At 42.5% G+C, this 22,604-nt stretch overlaps 1 protein-coding gene across 4 annotated transcripts in view; it reads left to right on the top strand.

The window, feature by feature from the left end:
- Window positions 1-13,477: 13,477 nt before the first annotated feature.
- LOC118390885 (prolyl 4-hydroxylase subunit alpha-2-like) overlaps window positions 13,478-22,604 on the top strand; it is a 32,693-nt gene continuing 23,566 nt past the window's right edge. For all 4 annotated transcript variants that reach the window (XR_008060704.1, XM_052457624.1, XM_052457625.1 and 1 more), the window contains exon 1: window positions 13,478-13,645. The gene's annotated coding sequence lies outside the window, so the exon portion shown is untranslated. The remainder of the gene's footprint in view (window positions 13,646-22,604) is intronic.

The following is a 22,604-nucleotide window of genomic DNA, read 5'->3' as shown; positions in this document are numbered from 1 at the left end:
ATAGCGCTTGATGGTTTTTGCGAATGCATTTGAAGAAACGTTCAAAGTTCTTGAAATGTGGAACATTTCCAGGCTCACAAAAAGCTTATTATTCTCAAATTTTGTGCAAAAATCTGTTTACATCCCTGTCAGTGAGCATTTCACCTTTGCCAAGATAATCTTTCCACCTGACAGGTGTGACATATCAAGAAGCTGAGTAAACAGAATTATCATTACACAGGTGCACCATGTGCCACAGTCAATAAAAGGCCACTCTAAAATGTGCAGAAAATGGAATGTTAATTTCTATACCAGTATGTCCACACGGCCTCACAACTGCAGACCACGTATAACCACGCCAGCCCAGGACCTCGACGTCCAGCTTCTTCACCTGCGGGATTGTCTGAGACCAGCCAACCGGACTGATGAAACTGTGGGTTTGTACAACCAATTAATTTCTCCACAAACTGTCAAAAACCGTCTCAGGGAATGTCATGTGCATGATCATCGTCCTCACCTGGGTCTTGACCTGACTGCAGTTCGGCGTCGTAACCGACTTCAGTAAGCAAATGCTTACCTTCGGTGGCTGCTGGCTCGTTGAAGAAGTGTGGTCTTCACAGATGAATCCCAGTTTCAACTGTACTGGGCAGTTTGCAGACAGCGTGTATGGCGTTGTGTGGGCGAGAGGTTAGCTGATGTTGTGAACAGAGTGTCCCATGGTGTTCGTGGGGTTATGGTATGGGCAGGCATAAACTACGGACAACTAACACAATTGCATTTTATCGATTGCAATTTGAATGCACAGAAATACCGTCCCATTGTCGTGCCATTCATCACCTCATGTTTCAGCATGATAATGCACGGCCCCATTTTGCCAGGATCTGTATACAGTTCATGGAAGCTGAAAATGACCCTAATTTATTTATTTCCATTGGCGGATTTCTTTATATGAACTGTAACTCAGTAAAATCTTTGAAATTGTTGCAAGTTGCGTTTATATTTTTGTTCAGTGTGTGTGTATGTACAGTGCCTTGCGAAAGTATTTGGCCTGCTTGAACTTTGCGACCTTTTGCCACATTTCAGGCTTCAAACAAAGATATAAAACTGTATTTTTTTGTGAAGAATCAACAACAAGTGGGACACAATCATGAAGTGGAACGACATTTATTGGATATTTCAAACTTTTTTAACAAATCAAAAACTGAAAAATTGGGCGTGCAAAATTATTCAGACCCCTTCAGTTAATACTTTGTAGCGCCACCTTTTGCTGCGCTTACAGCTGTAAGTCGCTTGGGGTATGTCTCTATCAGTTTGCACACCGAGAGACTGAAATGTTTTCCCATTCCTCCTTGCAGAACAGCTCGAGCTCAGTGAGGTTGGATGGAGAGCATTTGTGAACAGCAGTTTTCAGTTCTTTCCACAGATTCTCGATTGGATTCAGGTCTGGACTTTGACTTGGCCATTCTAACACCTGGATATGTTTATTTTTGAACCATTCCATTGTAGATTTTGCTTTATGTTTTGGATCATTGTCTTGTTGGAAGACAAATCTCCGTCCTAGTCTCAGGTCTTTTGCAGACTCCATCAGGTTTTCTTCCAGAATGGTCCTGTATTTGGCTCCATCCATCTTCCCATCAATTTTAACCATCTTCCCTGTCCCTGCTGAAGAAAAGCAGGCCCAAACCATGATGCTGCCACCACCATGTTTGACAGTGGAGATGGTGTGTTCAGGGTGATGCGCTGTGTTGCTTTTACGCCAAACATAACGTTTTGCATTGTTGCCAAAAAGTTCAATTTTGGTTTCATCTGACCAGAGCACCTTCTTCCACATGTTTGGTGTGTCTCCCAGGTGGCTTGTGGCAAACTTTAAACAACACTTTTTAATGGATATCTTTAAGAAATGTCTTTCTTCTAGCCACTCTTCCATAAAGGCCAAATTTGTGCAATATACGACTGATTGTTGTCCTATGGACAGAGTCTCCCACCTCAGCTGTAGATCTCTGCAGTTCATCCAGAGTGATCATCAGTCTTCTCCTTGTATGAGCTGAAAGTTTAGAGGGGCGGCCAGGTCTTGGTAGATTTGCAGTGGTCTGATACTCCATCCATTTCAATATTATCGCTTGCACAGTGCTCCTTGGGATGTTTAAAGCTTGGGAAATCTTTTTGTATCCAAATCCGGCTTTAAACTTCTTCACAACAGTATCTCGGACCTGCCTGGTGTGTTCCTTGTTCTTCATGATGCTCTCTGCGCTTTTAATGGACCTCTGAGACTATCACAGTGCAGGGGCATTTATACGGAGACTTGATTACACACAGGTGGATTGTATTTATCATCATTAGTCATTTAGGTCAACATTGGATCATTCAGAGATCCTCACTGAACATCTGGAGAGAGTTTGCTGCACTGAAAGTAAAGGGGCTGAATCATTTTGCACGCCCAATTTTTCAGTTTTTGATTTGTTAAAAAAGTTTGAAATATCCAATAAATGTCGTTCCACTTCATGATTGTGTCCCACTTGTTGTTGATTCTTCACAAAAAAATACAGTTTTCTATCTTTATGTTTGAAGCCTGAAATGTGGCAAAAGGTCGCAAAGTTCAAGGGGGCCGAATACTTTCGCAAGGCACTGTATATATATATATATATATATTTTTCCTTTATTATTTTCCCCTAACCGTATCATATACATTTTACAGACACAGTATATTTAACTACTTAGCATGTTAGCTAGCTCTTCCCCTAACCTTAACCCTTTAACCTAACTTCTAACTCTAAATGTAACCCTAACCTTAACCCCTAACCCTAAACCCTAGCCTAGCTAATGTTAGCCATTTAGCTAACATTAGAATTAGCCAACTGACCAAATACATGTTGGAATTTGTAACATCATACGTTTTTGAATATTTGCAATATATTGCATGAATTGTAATTTGTAACATATTGTCCAAATTGTCATTTGTAACATATCTTACGAAGTGGATGATGGACATCCGCAAATTAATACAAACCATATGAAATGTAACATACCATACTAATTGTGTCCCGGATTTACATTTACTATGTTACGAGTACCAACTGTGCTTCAGAGGAATTAACTGTACCTTGCTAGTGGCCTAATTTTGTTCTGTAGGCTACCACAAGTGCGTTCATTTCTAAATAGAGAGAACAGAGGACAGAGAAAGAAAGGATACACTGTTTGTTATTTAATGTGGTTTGGGCAATCAATCTCCCTTATTGAGACCCCCCCCCCCCTCCACACGTTGTCCATTGTGAGCCGCTAGCCTTTCACTGATGCTCTCCAGACTCAATGGGTTTGTTTGTTTGCTGGTGCTCAGCTTGTCTCCAGTTTGTTGTCGGTTCCTTCTGCCATGTGTTTGGGTATGGGTGGTAGAACTACTCAAAGGCTGCAACCCAAATGGCATCTTATTCCCTATGTTGTGCAGTACAAAAGTAGAGCTCTGCACAAAAATATTTCACTATAATTATAGGGAATGCCATTTAAGACACAGGCCAAAGGTATCTTTGACTGATGGAAAGGTATGCAGCTGTGTACCTTATTTGTGGCCTCAGGCTCCAGTTACGGAAGGACTTTTGTTGCTTTAGGGGAAGTTTGCAGGTCAATGCCTTCACCTTCTTTGCATAATTACTTCCAGACTATCGGCTGTTTTTCCATCTCGTTAAGCTGCATTCCTCTGTCAAGGAACATCAGTGAGTTGATCTTCAGTGAGAGACGTCCTCAACAACCTTTTATGGCCAACTTCAGAGATTCGAACAGATGAGCTTCAAAAATCTGTCCACTGTACCGTCCTCGTCTAACCCTTTGGTAAAATGCTATATTCAATATCTGTGGAAATCTAATATCCGCTACTGCATACAAAGGAAATGTAATTATAGGTGCACAAATGTTTGCCATTACGTTCTGCTTATTCTCTCAGGTACAGTACTTTACATATTTTATTCATGTAGGTATGACATAACATGTCTTGGTATGTTTCACATTAGGCAGCCAATGAAACAAAAGCCCAAAGCAATATCTCTGAAACGTTTATTTCCCTTCAATTTGCGGTGTGCTGGCTTGGGTATCGTAGAATTGGCTAGTCATTTAACGTATTACAATAGCATGTTTGTTTTGAGTGGCAGGCCTTAAGGGTTTTGTGCCGAGTGGTAGAATCTTTCACTCAGGAAGGAACTACATTGGCTTTTTATATCAGGTTGTGGATACACATGGTTTCTGGTCTTAAGTGGTCAAATACGATTTAGAGTGAAATGCACAGAAGACCTGGGGGTCTGGATTCCCTCTCTAAGCTCCTCTTTGAAAGGCTGCCCATGCCTTCTCTTGGCTGCTGATTACTACAGCACATGTCTCAGGAAGTATATTTTTCTATTACTCCCTGAGTGTTGCTAGTCAAGCACTCGTTCCAAGAGAGAATAGCCACATATCGTAGATGTAATTTGAAGGTATAAGTGCCTGCACCAAACCTAAGGTCAAGATTTTTGCCATTATCCATACGCGAGTCAGAAAGAAAAGCAGTTGTTCAGCAGTGCCTGTCAATCTGTCTTTCTCATTCATTGTTTATATTGCTGTGGGGAGACTTCTGGGGATGCCAGAAGGGTGGTTTCCAATCCTTGTGTGGTACTAGCGTTTAGTGAGCGCACCCCGGCTGGACTTGAGTGGCCCTCCAGAGTCTCTTTAGGTTGTCTTATTCCAAGCACATGTTCTTATTCTTGGGTCCTCTGCCTTAGGTGTTCTTCCCACTATAAACCACTTCGGGAACATTTTCATTAGAGGCTTTTGAATTAGAGGCTTCGTTCTGAGAGCTGCTCCCTACTGGGAGCTTCTTCTCTGACCTGGGTCAGTGCACAGTGGTTATTCTGGTATAAGGACAAGCCTTTCCCCTTGTTTTCACCCGTATCTCACCACGGTAATGGGTGGCAACCTGCTTCTACATCTGGTTTAGCTACATGTCCTTTCAGGAAAGAACTGAGTCAATATTAGTGAAGCTGTAACTCAGTGATACGTTGAACAGTAAGGGATGCTTGTGTGACAGGGCCGTTACTCAAGTGACACACACACACAAATTGATTTGCAGTGAGGCGTACTCAAGTGACACACACACACACACACACACACACACGCAAACACTCCAGATATAAGTACTCCAGATAAAAGTACTAGCACCAGGACCAGAAAAGTCTGCTCACCATATGAACACATTCACAGAAATCTTACTTTATTTATGATTTCACCAATTGATTGAAGGAATCAACCAGCTCAACGTCAACAACAAAACTATTAGCCCTATTGCCGGAGAGAGAGTGTGAACACCACTGTCACTTCTTTCCCCAGGGAGCTCATTTTGGCTGTGATGACTGGCGCAGCTTGTAACCCGATCCTCCTCTTTGAGGGATCGCCCTTGAGTCATTCCATGGCTGGGCACCTGGACACACTAATACCCCAGCCTAAATCTCCCTGTTCCCTGCCTTTTGTTTTTCTGGTTTGTTCCGTGTTCTGGAGGCCAAGGCAGAACAATCAGCTCTGGAGAAATGGTGCTGGAGTAGTAGAGGTATACATACCTTCAAGTACCTTCAGTTCAACTGACGTAAGTTGATTACAGTGGCTGAAACCTGATGCTGGCTGTGTGTCCCTCCTCAATCATCATTCCTGACTCTGTAGCAGAGTGCGTCTTTGACCTTTTGGCCTTGCTTGTGCATGACTAACCAGGCAAACTAAAAAAAAAACAGCGTCTGGAACCATTTGCACATCTGGAAAAACTTAACTTCAGTATAAATGAATGGGTGGAAGGGATGCCACTTTTCGAGCAAATTCTGTCACCATATGCACAGTACTCTGCTACCAGATGCCAAAGTAGACAAAGGCATCATCATCAGATGATGGAACATACTATAGCAATCAGCTTTGACACATTCCACAGTCTCGATTCTCTACATTCACGTCCCTGTGGTAATTGGTTTCTGTATGTCACTATGCGTGACATACCATGCATTCACAACGTCTCAGAGCTTTCAGTGCCTCTGCTCAGGTGTAAAAATGAATGCCCAATGGCATGTTCAAATCCAACAGAGGTGACTGAACACCTTTGTGTTTCGCTAGAATAAATTAAACAACTGTTACAACGAGCTGTGATTCATGGTACATCGGCACATTGAGAAATCCCGAAAGACGAGGCCTTATGTAAATAAATTATTACAAATATGTTACTTGTTAACCGCTCAATACAATCACACTGACACAGATTACAACTCATACTATATAGCCTACGTTACGCATAAAAAAAAAAAACTAAAAGTAAATAACCAATACCATGATGGAAAGCTTTACTCCCACTACAGTTGGGAAAGAACATGGTCCTTAACTTGAGAGATGACTGACCATTTCAGGTATAAGTCTTCTCTCATACAAAGAACATTACTGACACCTAATGGACATAAATTAATAATGGCCTGATTCTGTGTGGGGAGATACTGCTATATAGCTGTACTTTATTCTACCCCTATTACTGTTGGACAGGAAGAGATTGTGGTACTTTGATTAACTTTGATGAAAGGTAAGGTAAGTCTTACAGTACTATCTAGCTAAGCATCCACTGTGGTCAACTGGTTTCAATTGACAGTTTTGGTGCCAGCAGTTCTGGGTGTTGCTTTGGGGATCTTTGCCCCTGCCTGGAAAATAATCTGGGGTAAACACTGAATTACATCTATCAAATCATGGAAACACTAAGGAAAGGTTTTAAAACATCTACTGTCATAAAACTTTGACTGTCTGATATCGTCCTGAGCTAGCGGTGAGAACAATATGCCCTCTGCTGGAGTACAACGCTGCTGTCTTTTTACGCCTACTAAATGAGGTTACAGCTAAGGAGGATGCACTCAGAGGAACCAAAGTGACGCCTACTGGACACAGAACATCGCAAAGATAATGCATTTCTCTCAAAAACGGAACATGAACTCTTAAGTCAATGGTGAACTATTGAAGAGAGGAATAAAATAAATACCAGTGAATATAACAGTTTGACATGTCCATAGATAAGGATAGTAAACTCAGCAAAAAATAAATGTTCTCTCACTGTCAACTGCGTTTATTATCAGCAAACTTAACATGTGTAAAATATTTGTATGAACATAACAACATTCAACAACTGAGACATAAACTGAACAAGTTCCACAGACACGTGACTAACAGAAATGGAATAATGTGTCCCTGATCAAAGGGGTTGGGGGGTCAAAATCAAAAGTAACAGTCAGTATCTGTTGTGGCCACCAGCTGCATTAAGTACTGCAGAGCATCTCCTCCTCATGGACTGCACCAGATTTGCCAGTTCTTGCTGTGAGGGAAATGGGGGGGAATGGCCCTAGCCCTCACCTTCCGATCCAACAGGTCCCAGAGGTGCTCAATGGGATTGAGATCCGGGCTCTTCGCTGGCCATGGCAGAACACTGACATTCCTGTCTTGCAGGAAATCACACACAGATCGAGCAGCATGGCTGGTGGCATTGTCATGCAAGAGGGGCATGTCAGGATGAGGCTGCAGGAAGGGTACCACATGAGGGAGGAGGATGTCTTCCCTGTAATGCACAGCATTGAGATTGCCTGCAATGACAACAAGCTCAGTCCAATGATGCTGTGACACACTGCCCCAGACCATGATGGACCGTCCACCTCCAAATCGATCCAGCTCCAGAGTACAGGCCTCGGTGTAATGCTCATTCCTTCAACGATAAACGCAAATCCGACCATCAATCCACCCTGGTGAGGCAAAACCGCGACTTGTCAGTGATGAGAACTTTTTGCCAGTTCTGTCTAGCCCAGCGACTGTGGGTTTGTGCACATATGCAATGTTGTCGGTGATGTCTGTTGAGGACCTGCCTTACAACAGGCCTGCAAGCTCTCAGTCCAGCCTCTCTCAGCCTATTGTGGACAGTCTGAGCACTGATGGAGGGATTGTGCGTTCCTGGTGTAACTTGGGCAGTTGTCGTTGCCATCCTGTACCTGTCCCACAGGTGTGATGTTCGGATGTACCGATCCTGTGCAGGTGTTGTTACACGTGGTCTGCCACTGCGAGAACAATCAGCTGTCTTCCTGTAGCGCTGGCTCACAGTATAGACATTGCAATTTAGTGCCCTGGCCACATCTGCAGTCCTCATGTCTCCTTGAAGCATGCCTAAGACACGTTCACGCAGCTGAGCAGGGACCCTGGGCATCTTTCTTTTGCTGTTTTTCAGAGTCAGTAGAATGTCCTCTTTAGTGTCCTAAGTTTTCATAACTGTGACCATAATTGCCTACCGTCTGTAAGCTGTTAGTGTCTTGGCGACCGTTCCACAGATGCACGTTCATTAATTGTTTATGGTTCATTGATCAAGCATGGGAAACGGTGTTTAAACCCTTTACAATGAAGATCTGTGAAGTGATTTGGATTTCTATGAATTATCTTTGAAAGACAGGGTCCTGAAAAAGGGTTGTTTCTTTTTTTGCTGAGTTTATTTGACAACAAGCCTTTTTAAAGGGTTATAAGTAATTCAGGGGAGACAACATATCTTTATTTCAGATGTAAATTATGTATAGATCCCATGTAGATGTTTATATGGAAATAACCTAAACTGCACAAGAAAAAAGTAATACTTCATTTGAAAGTCTCCTTTCAAATAAGCTGTTTTATAAACATTTTAATTTTGTTCATTGAATTATTAATTATTAATGTACAGATTGGTTATGATCAGTAGATTATTACAGGTTTTTGTAATAAACATGCACTGATGAATAAGGCCTAATGTCATTGTCAATATGATACTTTTGCAAACAGTTTACTAGTTTGTGAGCAGGTTTTTGGGGCCTAGTGGTTAGAGCATTGGACCAGTAACAGAAAGGTTGCTGGATTGAATCCCTGAGCTGACAAGGTAAAAATCTGTCGTTCTGCCCCTGAACAAGGCAGTTAACCCACTGTTCCCTGATAGGCCGTCATTGCACACTATTGACCTCATAATTTTGTATTTTTTTTCCACCTTTATTTAACCAGGTAGGCAAGTTGAGAACAAGTTCTCATTTACAATTGCGACCTTGGCAAGACAAAGCAAAGCAGTTCGACAGATACAACGACACAGAGTTACACATGGAGTAAAACAAACATACAGTCAATAATACAGTATAAACAAGTCTATATACAATGTGAGCAAATTAGGTGAGAAGGGAGATAAAGGCAAAAAGGCCATGGTGGCAAAGTAAATACAGTATAGCAAGTAAAACACTGAAATGGTAGTTTTGCAATGGAAGAATGTGCAAAGTAGAAATAAAAATAATGGGGTGCAAAGGAGCAAAATAAATAAATAAATTAAATACTGTTGGGAAAGAGGTAGTTGTTTGGGCTAAATTATAGGTGGGCTATGTACAGGTGCAGTAATCTGTAAGATGCTCTGACAGTTGGTGCTTAAAGCTAGTGAGGGAGATAAGTGTTTCCAGTTTCAGAGATTTTTGTAGTTCGTTCCAGTCATTGGCAGCAGAGAACTGGAAGGAGAGGCGGCCAAAGAAAGAATTGGTTTTGGGGGTGACTAGAGAGATATACCTGCTGGAGCGTGTGCTACAGGTGGGAGATGCTATGGTGACCAGCGAACTGAGATAAGGGGGGACTTTACCTAGCAGGGTCTTGTAGATGACCTCATTGATGTATACAGAGAAGAGAGTCGGTCCAAGAATTGAACCCTGTGGCACCCCCATAGAGACTGCCAGAGGTCCGGACAGCAGACCCTCCGATTTGACACACTGAACTCTATCAGAGAAGTAGTTGGTGAACCAGGCGAGGCAATCATTTGAGAAACCAAGGCTGTCGAGTCTGCCGATGAGGATGTGGTGGTTGACAGAGTCGAAAGCCTTGGCCAGATCAATGAATACGGCTGCACAGTAATGTTTCTTATCAATGGCGGTTAAGATATTGTTTAGGACCTTGAGCGTCGCTGAGGTGCACCCATGACCAGCTCTGAAACCAGATTGCATAGCAGAGAAGGTATGGTGAGATTCGAAATGGTCGGTAATCTGTTTGTTGACTTGGCTTTCGAAGACCTTAGAAAGGCATGGTAGGATAGATATAGGTCTGTAGCAGTTTGGGTCAAGAGTGTCCCCCCCTTTGAAGAGGGGGATGACCGCAGCTGCTTTCCAATCTTTGGGAATCTCAGACGACACGAAAGAGAGGTTGAACAGGCTAGTAATAGGGGTGGCAACAATTTCGGCAGATAATTTTAGAAAGAAAGGGTCCAGATTGTCTAGCCCGGCTGATTTGTAGGGGTCCAGATTTTTCAGCTCTTTCCGAACATCAGCTGAATGGATTTGGGAGAAGGAGAAATGGGGAAGGCTTGGGCGAGTTGCTGTTGGGGGTGCAGTGCTGTTGACCGGGGTAGGAGTATCCAGGTGGAAAGCATGGCCAGCCGTAGAAAAATGCTTTTTGAAATTCTCAATTATGGTGGATTTATCAGTGGTGACAGTGTTTGCTATCTTCAGTGCAGTGGGCAGCTGGGAGGAGGTGTTCTTATTCTCCATGGACTTTACAGTGTCCCGGAAATGTTTTGAGTGAGTGTTGCAGGAAGCAAATTTCTGCTTGAAAAAGCTAGCCTTGGCTTTTCTAACTGCCTGTGTATAACGGTTTCTAGCTTCCCTGAACAGCTGCATATCACGGGGGCTGTTCGATGCTAATGCAGAACGCCATAGGATGTTTTTGTGTTGGTTAAGGGCAGTCAGGTCTGGGGAGAACCAAGGGCTATATCTGTTCCTGGTTCTAAATTTCTTGAATGGGGCATGTTTATTTAAGATGGTTAGGAAGGCATTTAAAAAAAATATCCAGGCATCCTCTACTGACGGGATGAGATCAATATCCTTCCAGGATACCCCGGCCAGGTCGATTAGAAAGGCCTGCTCGCTGAAGTGTTTCAGGGAGCGTTTTACAGTGATGAGTGGAGGTCGTTTGACCGCTGACCCAATACGGATGCAGGCAATGAGGCAGTGATCGCTGAGATCTTGGTTGAAGACAGCAGAGGTGTATTTAGAGGGGAAGTTGGTTAGGATGATATCTATGAGGGTGCCCGTGTTTAAGGCTTTGGGGGGGTACCTGGTAGGTTCATTGATAATTTGAGTGAGATTGAGGGCATCAAGTTTAGATTGTAGGATGGCTGGGGTGTTAAGCATGTTCCAGTTTAGGTCGCCTAGCAGCACAAGCTCTGAAGATAGATAGGGGGCAATCAGTTCACATATGGTGTCCAGAGCACAGCTGGGGGCAGAGGGTGGTCTATAGCAGGCGGCAACGGTGAGAGACTTGTTTTTAGAGAGGTGGATTTTTAAAAGTAGAAGCTCAAATTGTTTGGGTACAGACCTGGATAGTAGGACAGAACTCTGCAGGCTATCTTTGCAGTAGATTGCAACACCGACCCCTTTGGCAGTTCTATCTTGTCTGAAAATGTTGTAATTTGGAATTAAAATTTCAGAATTTTTGGTGGTCTTCCTAAGCCAGGATTCAGACACAGCTAGAACATCCGGGTTGGCAGAGTGTGCTAAAGCAGTGAATAGAACAAACTTAGGGAGGAGGCTTCTAATGTTAACATGCATGAAACCAAGGCTATTACGGTTACGAAGTCATCAAAAGAGAGCGCCTGGGGAATAGGAGTGGAGCTAGGCACTGCAGGGCCTGGATTCACCTCTACATCGCCAGAGGAACATAGGAGGAGAAGAATAAGGGTACGGCTAAAAGCAATAAGATTTGGTCGTCTAGAACGTCTGGAACAGAGAGTAAAAGGAGGTTTCTGGGGGCGATAAAATAGCATCAAGGTATAATATACAGACAAAGGTATGGTATTGGGTGATGAAGAGAGAGATATTGTCTCTAGAAACATCATTGAAACCAGGAGATGTCATTGCATGTGTGGGTGGTGGAACTAATAAATTGGATAAGGTATAGTGAGCAGGACTAGAGGCTCTACAGTGAAATAAGCCAATAAACACTAACCAGAACAGCAATGGACAAGACATATTGACATTAAGGAGAGGCATCCTTAGTCGAGTGATCAAAAGAGTCCAGTGAGTGGAGTGGTTGGTTTGGATAATCTGAATCCGTCCTTTGTAATTGATCACTTCATGACTGGGTCAGCAATTAATCATCATTAACCAAATGACTTATGAGATTGGCACTTTATAGTCCTACAATGCAGTGGTGGAAAAAGTGACTCTTTGTCATACCTTAATAGAAAATGACTCAAGTAAAAGTGAAAGTCACACAGTAAAATACTAGTTGAGTAAAATTCAAAGTATTTGATTTTAAATATACTTAGTATCAAAAGTAAATGTAATTGCTAAAATATACTTAATATCAAAAGTAAATGTATAAATCATTTCACATTCCTTATATTAAGCAAACCAGGCGGCACAGTTTTCTTGTTATTTTAATATATGGATAGCCAGGGGCATACTCCATACCTCAGACATAATTAATAAACAAAGTGTTTGTGTTTAGTGACTCCGGCAGATCAGAGCCAGTAGCAATAACTAGGGATGTTTTCTAGATAAATCCTGTGTGACTCAGTTGTGAGCATGGCGCTTGCAATGCCATGTTTGTGGGTTCGAGTCCCACGGGGACCACTATGAAAGTGTATGCAGTTCCTCTGAAGAAGAATGTCTGTAAATATGTGTGTGAATTGGACCATTGTGTATGTGTATGTACATTTCTGACCCACTGGAATTGTGATACAGTGAATTCTAAGTGAAATAATCTGTCTGTAAACAATTGTTGGATACATTTCTTGTGTCATGCACAAAGTAGATGTCCTAACCAACTTGCCAAAAATATAGTTTGTTAACAAGAAATGTGTGGAGTGATTGAAAAATGACTCCAACCTAAGTGGATGTAAAGTTCCGACTTCAACTGTATATAAAATTGTAAACTTGCAGAAGGGTGTACCCCTCTGTATATAGTCTCGTTATTGTTCTTTTACTGCTGCTCTTTAATAATTTGTTACTTTTATTTCTCATTCTTAACCGTATTTTTTTTTAAACTGCTTTGTTGGTTAGGGGCTCGTAAATTAGCGTTTCACTGTAAGGTATTCGGCGGCATGTGACTAATACAATTTGATTTGATTTGATTATTATATTACCGTAATTACGTTCGGTCCAGAGAGCATCATACATTTGTGAAGGTTGCATCATGTAACATAATATACCCAAATGTATTTCTTCCTCCAAGACGTGTCGAACTCATTCTGTACAGAATATTCCAGTTTAACTGGCTTCGGACAAATGTCAAGTACAGACAAGTTCCAATAGGAATTTAGTCATGTCCACAGATAGTGTCAAAATGTAGTTTGATGCACTCGGTAGGCCTTCTGTTTTATAATACATAACTTTGGTAATAAGGATCTGCCTACTAGGTGCAACATGATAGCCCTTATTTTATGGTTGCCAACAGTAGCCAAGATATATGGCTCTGATTTAGCCTACTGCAAAGACGACGGTTTGAGCTGAGGGGTACCAGAATGAAGTGCGCATTTCGTAGAAGGTTTTTGACCAGGGTCTGTACGTGGCAGAGAAAAAATCTCTGCAGATCACTAACTCGGGCGTCTACAATAGATTTGCACATACTGTTAAAGGTGTAGGATTATTTTACAATCACAAGGGAACGAAAGGTAAGCGTACATATGCATACTGTCAAATCTATTTTTAAATCTGTGTGTTGCACAGAGGAGCGCAGCATGTAATTCCTGTAACATGATGTGTAGGCCTATTGTTGTCAATAACAACTGACCCCTTTTTTGGGACATTCTTGTTGTTAAACCTGTGATTTCAGCAAAATAATTTAATGAACTCGTGAATTGGGTAGGCCTTATACTGGCGTGCTCTTATTTTGCGCATTCGCTTGCTTTACATGCCTTGTTGGCAACTGTAGCTGCAGCAACAACATATCAACACTGACAGAAAGTTTTGGAAGGTTTAGCCAACATTACAGAATTCCATTATAACTTCAGAGTTTTGAGGGGTAGGTAGGCAATATGTATTTAGAACGTAACATTGGCAGTCACCTTTCTCTCAACTGTTTTTATGACATTATTTTTTTCAAAAAACTTTTTCACAAGAAAGACCCTGATATGTGTTCAAACGGGGATTTATAGAATAGTCGCCGTCTTGGCTGACGTCTCAGGCATTGTAACCGAGTAAAGTACTGTAGCAAGAACCCATGGTCGCAGACGTCAGTTCAACGTCTAGATTTGTTGCCAGCTAACGTGAATTCAATGTGAAAAAAATATGAAATGCCCTTACATTGATTACTTTTTGCAAATCCAGTCAGTTTTCCATGTTGGTTCAATGACATCATATATATATATATATTTTTTTTTGGTTGAAAGACATGGACACAACGTTGATTCAACCAGTTTTTGCCCAGTGGGAAGACTGAGTGAAAAGGGTCAATACCTTTGGGATATTTTTATCAGTATATTTCTGACATTTTATTACACGAAAGGAGTAGACTACTCCAGATAAGCATGTCCTTAATTTCATAATACAGAGCTAGAATATTCTCTGTAATCTGGATTTGAATTATCCTTTCTACCATATGGATCCAGGGAGATTTGGAGTGATATAGGTTCAAGACACGCGCCTGATGCATATTAGTAGAATATTCTAACTCCGGAAAGGGTATGTGTCAACATGCTGACATGTCTAAGCCTTTATACTCAGGCATGAACGAATCCACATATTTTCAGAAATGTATCATATCTGTAATCATTACCTGACCTGATTTATTTCAATATATATCCTTACATGATATGTGAATCAATGTGGATCATAGATATTTTAATGTTTCATCATTGTATGTCTGATCGAAAATAGGCTAAATCTGATTTTATGAAATGTAAAATAATTTGTGTGATGGACATTGTTCAGGCACCGGAAATCAACGCAATTCTTGACATGAAGGTGACATCTGAGCATACATTGCATCATTTTCAGTAGTAGGCTATACAAGGCACAAAAAGGCAACCTATTCCATCCAAGTTGCTACTTCCAAAACTCATCTCGTTTTTCTATTTAAATAAATGCAGCATAGCAAATCCAGAGTTCCAATCCCAACACTAGAAAAAAAATGCCTGGAACGTAAAATATCGTTATTAACTGGTTCCCATGCTTCTAAAATAACGGTTCTGTTTCGGAACAGTGTGGATCCCTTTCTTTTCAGTTTCAGTTTCAGTTCCTAGAAAAATAAAATTATTTTCCGGTTTTCGGTTCTGTCCCCTGAACCGGTACCAACCCCTGCTAGTTACCACTTAATTTAAGGTTAGGCATACGCTTGACAGTGTGCTTTAGGTTAGGTTTAAAATCAGATTGTAAGAAGGGAAATTCTAGAAATAGCCGGGTTTAGAATTTTGTGGCTGGGGTAAATAGTGACCATTTTTATCCAGAGGGAATAAAACATTATAGTGTCAGAAAGATTTATATGGATTTAATATTTGTTAAATTATTTAGCATGTCCTCAACTCAAATAAGCATCACATTGTCCTTATTTAGAAAATAAGATGTCCACATAGGTCTATCTATCGAGTCCTTATCCGGCCATACCATGTATGATATCCGGAGGGAATTCAAAAATGATATGTTCATGAAAGAAAAATATGGATTTCATATGATAACTCAGAAATCATACTTATTTTCAGCCTATCAAAAATAATTGCAAGATCCAGATATGGACCTCTGCATATCTTGACTCAATATAGCTTCTTATCTTGAATATACAGTGGATATTTGTCAACATGAAGAGGGAAAATAGGATGTTACACATCTCTGGATATCGAATGAGTCCATATCCGGCCATAGGAAAGTGACATTTGGACTACTCTCCAAATGATATATACTCCAAAATCAAGGGCATTATTTTGGAGTTGGCCTCCCACTTTGCTGCTATAACAGCTTCCACTCTTCTGGGAAGGCTTTCACTAGATGTTGGAATGTTGCTGTGCGGACTTGCTTCCATTCAGTTTCAAGAGCATTCATGAGGCCGGGCACTAATGTACGGTGATCTGGCTTGCAGTCGGCGTTCCAATTCATCCCCAAATGTGTTCGATGGGGTTGAGGTCAGGGCTCTGTGCAGACCAGTCACGTTCTTCCACACCGATCTTAACAAACCATTTATGTATGGACCTCGCTTTGGTTGATTGAGACTGCTGTCTCATGCATGTTTTGTAACAGTTATTGTGGCCTTTGTGCTTCTCTGATTGCACGGTCACGTTGGCAACGATAGATATTGTTGTCCTTGTTCAATAGAGCCATTGGTCTCGACGATGTTCCTATCTGCCAGGACATTGCAGGATATCTAGGTTTACTCACTTCCCCTGGCTTTGTAAAGACGGGAATTTGTACAGCCTGATGGGACCCCTTCTTCCTTGTTCTCACCCTCGAATGCAGTCTATGTTACTGTGTACTGTCTATCCGAGATTGCTAAATAATTAGCTACAATGGCTGCTTCTGATGATTCCTCTTTCCAAGATAAGCTGGATGACGAAACATTTTTAGATTGTCTTTCACATACAGACTAATTAATTTGAGCTGGAATAAACTGAAAAGGAGTTCAGACAGCGAGGAAAAATAATTGCGAGACCAGCAAGCAGAGGCACCAGCCTAGACCAGCTGGACCAGGAGTTGTTTTGCTGTCTGCAGCTAGCAATATAAGGTATCTTTTAAATTAAGCAGTGTTGTAGAGTACAATTTGGTGATTGTTTCGAACACAACGGGACATGCTAGTACCACTACAAACCAAGCTATTAAAGTTAACCTAGTTAGCTAGCTGTGTTTGCTATACCTAAAATATACTGTAGTCTAACGGTATAGGTAACTAGCTAACTAACCTAGCTAGCCTCAGTGCCTCACATTAGGAGCAAAGCTCGAGTATATAGGTAGCTGTGTCCTGGACTGGTCTCGGAGTAATGGCTGTGTTGAAAGGAGTGGGTGTGTCAAAAAGTTTCATTCCAACCCTAATTTAACGCACCTGATATTAATAATTTTCTGGTTGTAACTAACCTGATTCAGCTTATAACTGGGGTTGGATTGAAAACCTACAGGAGGGTAGCTTTCTGGGAACAGGGTTGGAGAGCTCTGGGTTAGACACTCTTGACTGAACGGTGTTGTCTATGCCAATGAAAGTGTTTCCATTGGTCAACTTTTTACACATTTAACTGCAATACAGCCTTATTCTAGAATGGATGAGAAAAAAAGTGTGCATCAATCTACACACAGAACTCCATAATGACAAAGTGAAACCGGCCATGGGGTTGAGCCAGTTCCTGGAGAGTTTTACCACTAGTGGTGTCATCAGCAGGCTTGTTTGCGCTATCAACATACCTCCAGTCATTGAACTCCAAAAGTTCCGACAAACACCTTATACCTGTAGGACTCCGACTTGAGCCATGTCAGTATCGTGGCCGAATTACCCTAGTAGATTACCCTTTGGATTGGCAAGGTGACCTCTGCTTGCAAGGTGGAGGCCAACTGGGTGCCAGAAAGGGCAGCGCTGAGTTCCAGCCTAGGCATTGACAACTGCTTCTTGGGTGTGACCCTGGCCATGACAAAGGAGACATGGGTCTGGCCAGCATCATCCTCCACTCAGAGATAGGAAACCACTCCATAATCCTGCTCTGAAGTGTCACAGAACACATGAAGTTCCTGGCTTGGACCTAGTTGGTCATCATAGGGTGGGACATAACACCTTGGCATCTGGACTTTGGAGAGCGCCGACAACTGTTTCTCAACATATCCATCTTTCTACTAGGTCAGCTGGGTGGATTGGTTGATCCCAGTCCCTGTTGGTCTGCCACAGATCCTGGACTAAGACTTTGGCCTGGGTTGTGTAAGGCAAGATATACCTGAAGGGATTTTGGTGCTCAGGGCTGAGTGGCACTTGTATCCGGTGTGCAGCTCCATCTCAGACCTAGAGTGGGCTTTTGTGGATTGGTGCCAGACTGTGACAGCCATACTTCAATGCTACTTGTCCTAGCTTGTGGCGGGAGGTGCTGGATAACCTCTGCTGTGTTACTTGCCCTCTGTCAGGCCTCGAATCCCCCTTTGGACAATAATAATAATATATGCCATTTAGCAGACGCTTTTATCCAAAGCGACTTACAGTCATGTGTGCATACATTCTACGTATGGGTGGTCCCGGGGATCGAACCCACTACCCTGGCGTTACAAGCGCCATGCTCTACCAACTGAGCTACAGAAGGACCACCGACAAGAGCAGTGCGGTGTCGGCAGTGCGGTGTCGGAAGGCAGCAGACAAATCAGATAAACATGGCTTTGATGTCTCCACTGATGGCTGTGGAGTCCTGCCAGAACCGGAGAAGGACACCGAGCAAGAAAGGACCAAAGGTTGGTCCAGGCAGCAGACAGTCATTTAGGCTTTGACCAGCATCCTGGAATGAACAGTTGAAGACAAATCGGTACTTACCATATTATCCAGCAATACCAATGGGGAGGGAGATACCAGGATTCACTGGGTGGGTTTCCCTCTTCATGAGCGGTAACTTTGGTGACATCCTGCCTTCACAAGGTTATGAATCTCCCATTTATGAACTTCAGCAATCTCAGGGTTCTTCAGGAGTCACCATTCTGTCCCACGGAGTAGTGGAAGTACAGCCCGTGTTGTGATTGACAGAAGAGGATGGTTGGGCACCTCTGAACTGTTTGTTCCTCTCCAGGACAGATGAGGCTATTCGTGCCTCCAATTCTGTTCTTGCTTGATGCTGCTGCTGTGCCAAGTCTTTGACAATTCCTGTTCCTGTATAGCTTTACGGGCCTGCACGTCCAATAGGTGACATCATTCATCAGTCTGTAGTTCCTCCTCAATTTCCTCCAACGCTAGTAGTTTCATTCTCTCTTGTAGGACAGCGGTCTGTGAATCTAGTGAATGGAGGCTGGCAGGGCCACTTCCAAAGGGGGTATCCACTGGTCGAACTCTCACTCCGTCTTGAGTCACACCATCTAGAGTGCCTCAATGATTTCCCATGACTTGAGGGTTGAGCGAACCCCACCTTGGAGAGCTGGTCCAACTGTGCTGTGGGAGTTACCTCTTCCATGGGTTCTCCCAGTAGACCACCCTCCTGTTCCTAAGCAGTTTCCGGTCTTTAGCTTGGACGGGATGTTTTATGGCTGAAACATACAGTTTTATGCATCGCTGCTTTGAGCCTTTGTGATGAGATGGCAAGATGGTGCCGACAGATAGGGCAGCTCTGCTTCTAGCTCCTAAGAAACTTTGCAGTATTTCATTTTTTTATGTGTTAATTCTTACATTATTAGCCCAGGAAATGTTTTGTCTTATTACATACGGCTGGAAAGATCGTTTGGATTTTAGAGCGATGGTAACTCGCCAGCATTATGAACGGGAATACAACTTTCCCGAATTGGATCTTTTGTTCGTTCCCCCCAGGACAATTGAACTGTTTCCAGAGGCTGATCCAAAACACTGCTGGCAGCGGAGAAGAGGTATTCAGAATGGACTGCCAACCATATTACCTCCCAAAATAATTCCTGTTTATTCCCTCTCAAGCCGATACCATAACAGCCCTCAAAAAACTTCACTGGACTTTCTGCAAACTGGAAACCACATAGCCTTAGGCCACATTTATTGTAGCTGAAACAGTTTTTTTCCCCACTAATATTTATATATTCCATACTTTTAGGTTTGTGTGTATTGTGTGAATTGTTAGATATTACTGCACTGTTGGAGCTAGAAACACAAGCATTTTGCTACACCCACAATAACATCTGCTTATCATGTGAATGTAACCAATAACAGTTGATTTAGTGGGCTTGCCCTTTGGTAGCAGAAACCTCACCACATAATCCTTCAAATAACCTGATAGTTGTCTGCTCGTTTGTTCTCCTGGTGACGCTGGTAGTTGAGGATTAATCTTTCTTCGGTGCTTTAGGCTTAGCTCCTGAATCTTTTTTATTAATTCCAGGACTTTAGCCTCAGCTGCTATTTCCTCATCTTTCCTCCCTTCCAGTGGAGACAATTCTTCCTTCTCCTCCTCCATTTCCTTTTCACCTGTCTTTTATTCAGTCATCATCTAGCTAGGTGGACCATTGAAAGATTATTGGAATCTGTGTGTGTAGCCAGACAGGTGGGATGACTGACAATGGTGAAGGGGAACAGGTGGTCATGGGTCAGGTGACAGAGGAATGGAGGAGCCTGAGGCAGGAAATCCTTTAACCACAAAGTGGTATATTAACGATCACACCGGTGTGATTAGAACACTTATTTAGAATGGCCAGTTTCGAATGACGCAACAATCAACACTTTTTTCAGAAACTATTTACACAGACACCGTCCTTACAAAGTTATGTCCAGAATGTGAGCAGTTTCGTTTTGGATGCAATGTTCAGACATTCACAGAAGTATCTAAAGCATAAAACAATCATCCAAACCGGAAAAATGTACTTTCCTGGTGACAGTCCTTCTCATGGGGATAGTAAAGAAGAACTCCCTAAGAGAATACTGGAGCACAGATCCTATCTTTGCAACTCCCTTCTTTGCCTCCCTCTATTCCCAAGAACGCTTCCTAGTTCTGCTGCGATGCCTGCATTTCGTCAACAATGCTACTTCCATCCTAAATTACCCATTATCAAAAATAAGAAATGTTCTTACCAGCCTGACATCAGTATTTGGTCAGGTCTTTGTACCATACAAGAACCTATGCATTAATGAGTACCTGATTGTTAGGGAAAGGTAGGCTGGCGATCCGTAAATATATTCCCTCCAAAAAGCACAGGTTTGGGGTCAAGTTCTTTCTCATGTGCGACGTGAAGACAGGATTTGTCCAGGACATTATAGCTTACACAGGGTCCACCACTGACATCCAACATTATGAGCGGCTTGGGGTGTCTGGGTCCGTGGTGATGACCACGCTGGCTCCTCATCTCAGCAATGGACACACTTTGTATGTGGACAATTGTTACAGCAGTCCCACACTCTTCCAGCATCTGCTCTTCAACAGCACAGGGGCCTGTGGCACAGTCAGGTCCAACAGGAAGGGGATGCCGGCATTCGGAGGCAGGAAGATGCAGAGAGGGTAGGTGTAGTTCAAGGAGAACGGTCAACAGCTGGCAGTAAAGTGGCATGACAAGCGAGACGTCCATGTCCTCCACTGTCCATACAGCCACCATGTTGGCCACAGGGAAGGTGGACCACCTGACGGGAGAGAGAAAAATCAAACCAGACTGTGTGCTTGACTATAACCTCAACACGGGGGCAGTGGATAAGGTGGACATGATACACAGCTTTGTGGGACGCACTTGGAATACGACCAAGTGGTATAAGAAGATATTTTTCAATCTGATCGCTGCTGCCCTCAATGGCCACATAGTCCAACTAGCAGGTGAGATGATTACTGAAAATGGTATTTTTTTGTAAAGAGATATACAGTTCCCATTCAAATCACATACAGAAACTATTACCGCAATAGGTCACTTACTTTGACAGAAACGCAGCCTGGATTTGAACCAGGGTGTTTGTAGGGACGCCTCTAGCACTGAGATGCTGTGCCTTAGACCGCTGTACTACTTGGGAGCCAAGGCCAGGGTAGCTTTAAAATACAACGCAAGCTAATACTTCTCTGATGCTATTAGCATTGTTTTACAGAGCTAATAGAATAATGTAGCTAGCTACATAAGCACGATTGAAAATAACACCATAAAGGTTATGAAATTAGTAACGTTACCTCGCCTGTCCGTGGTTATAAGGAATATACACAAATATACTATGCTCCATACATACAGTGAGCTACAGTAGAAATGACAAACTATTATAATAGTTTTTATTATGTTATAATAACGTAATAAGGCACTTACTTTGATAGAAACGTACACATTTCCAAAGTTGTTATCGGTAACGAAAACAATGACTGCTATGCGGGCAACAAACGGAACATTTGAACACGTGTTCAGATCCTATTCTGATGGGACATGTGCAAGTGTCTGCAGACTTGAACTGCGCAAACAATTTGCACAGTTCAATGTGATTTAAATGTACTGTTGCGTAACAATTACATTCTGAAAAGGAGAGAACGTTCTAACATCACGTGCATAAAAAAACTCACGCTGGGGAGACCGTTGGAGATATTTGGAACATGAAAGGTTAAGATTTATTTCACTTGCTTTGGCAAAGTAAACATATGTTTCCCATGCCAATGAAGCCCATTGAATTGAGGGATAAAGGAAGAGGAGAGTGAAGAGGGAGACGAGAGTGGAGGGAGAAGAGGAGGAAGTGGAGGGAGAGGTAGAGCACATCCAAGAGGGGAGCCTACATTTCCATGGATTGTCTCTGCCCCAAGTTCCAGCATTCACCCTTGTACCACACCGCCTGGGCCTAAAGTGACAGAGGCAGAAGTTTTGGAGTTGTTCTTAAAAGTGGTAGTAATTTATATCTGTTCCTGTGCTTGTGATGGATTACAACAGGAAAATGGGTGGGGTTGACCAACTGAGGAGCTATTTACAAGGATGCACAGGTGGAAAATGGTGGAAGTATGTGTTTTGGGGGAGGCTCAACATGGCCATCGTAAATGTCCACATTGTGTGGGAAACCCCTGCAAAAAGGCCCTC

This window comes from Oncorhynchus keta, chromosome 12, assembly GCF_023373465.1.
Source record: "Oncorhynchus keta strain PuntledgeMale-10-30-2019 chromosome 12, Oket_V2, whole genome shotgun sequence".
In the NCBI taxonomy this organism is placed as follows: Eukaryota; Metazoa; Chordata; class Actinopteri; order Salmoniformes; family Salmonidae; genus Oncorhynchus; species Oncorhynchus keta.
The sequence above is the reverse complement of the archived record's forward strand: the minus strand, read 5'-3'. Positions and strand labels throughout refer to the sequence as shown.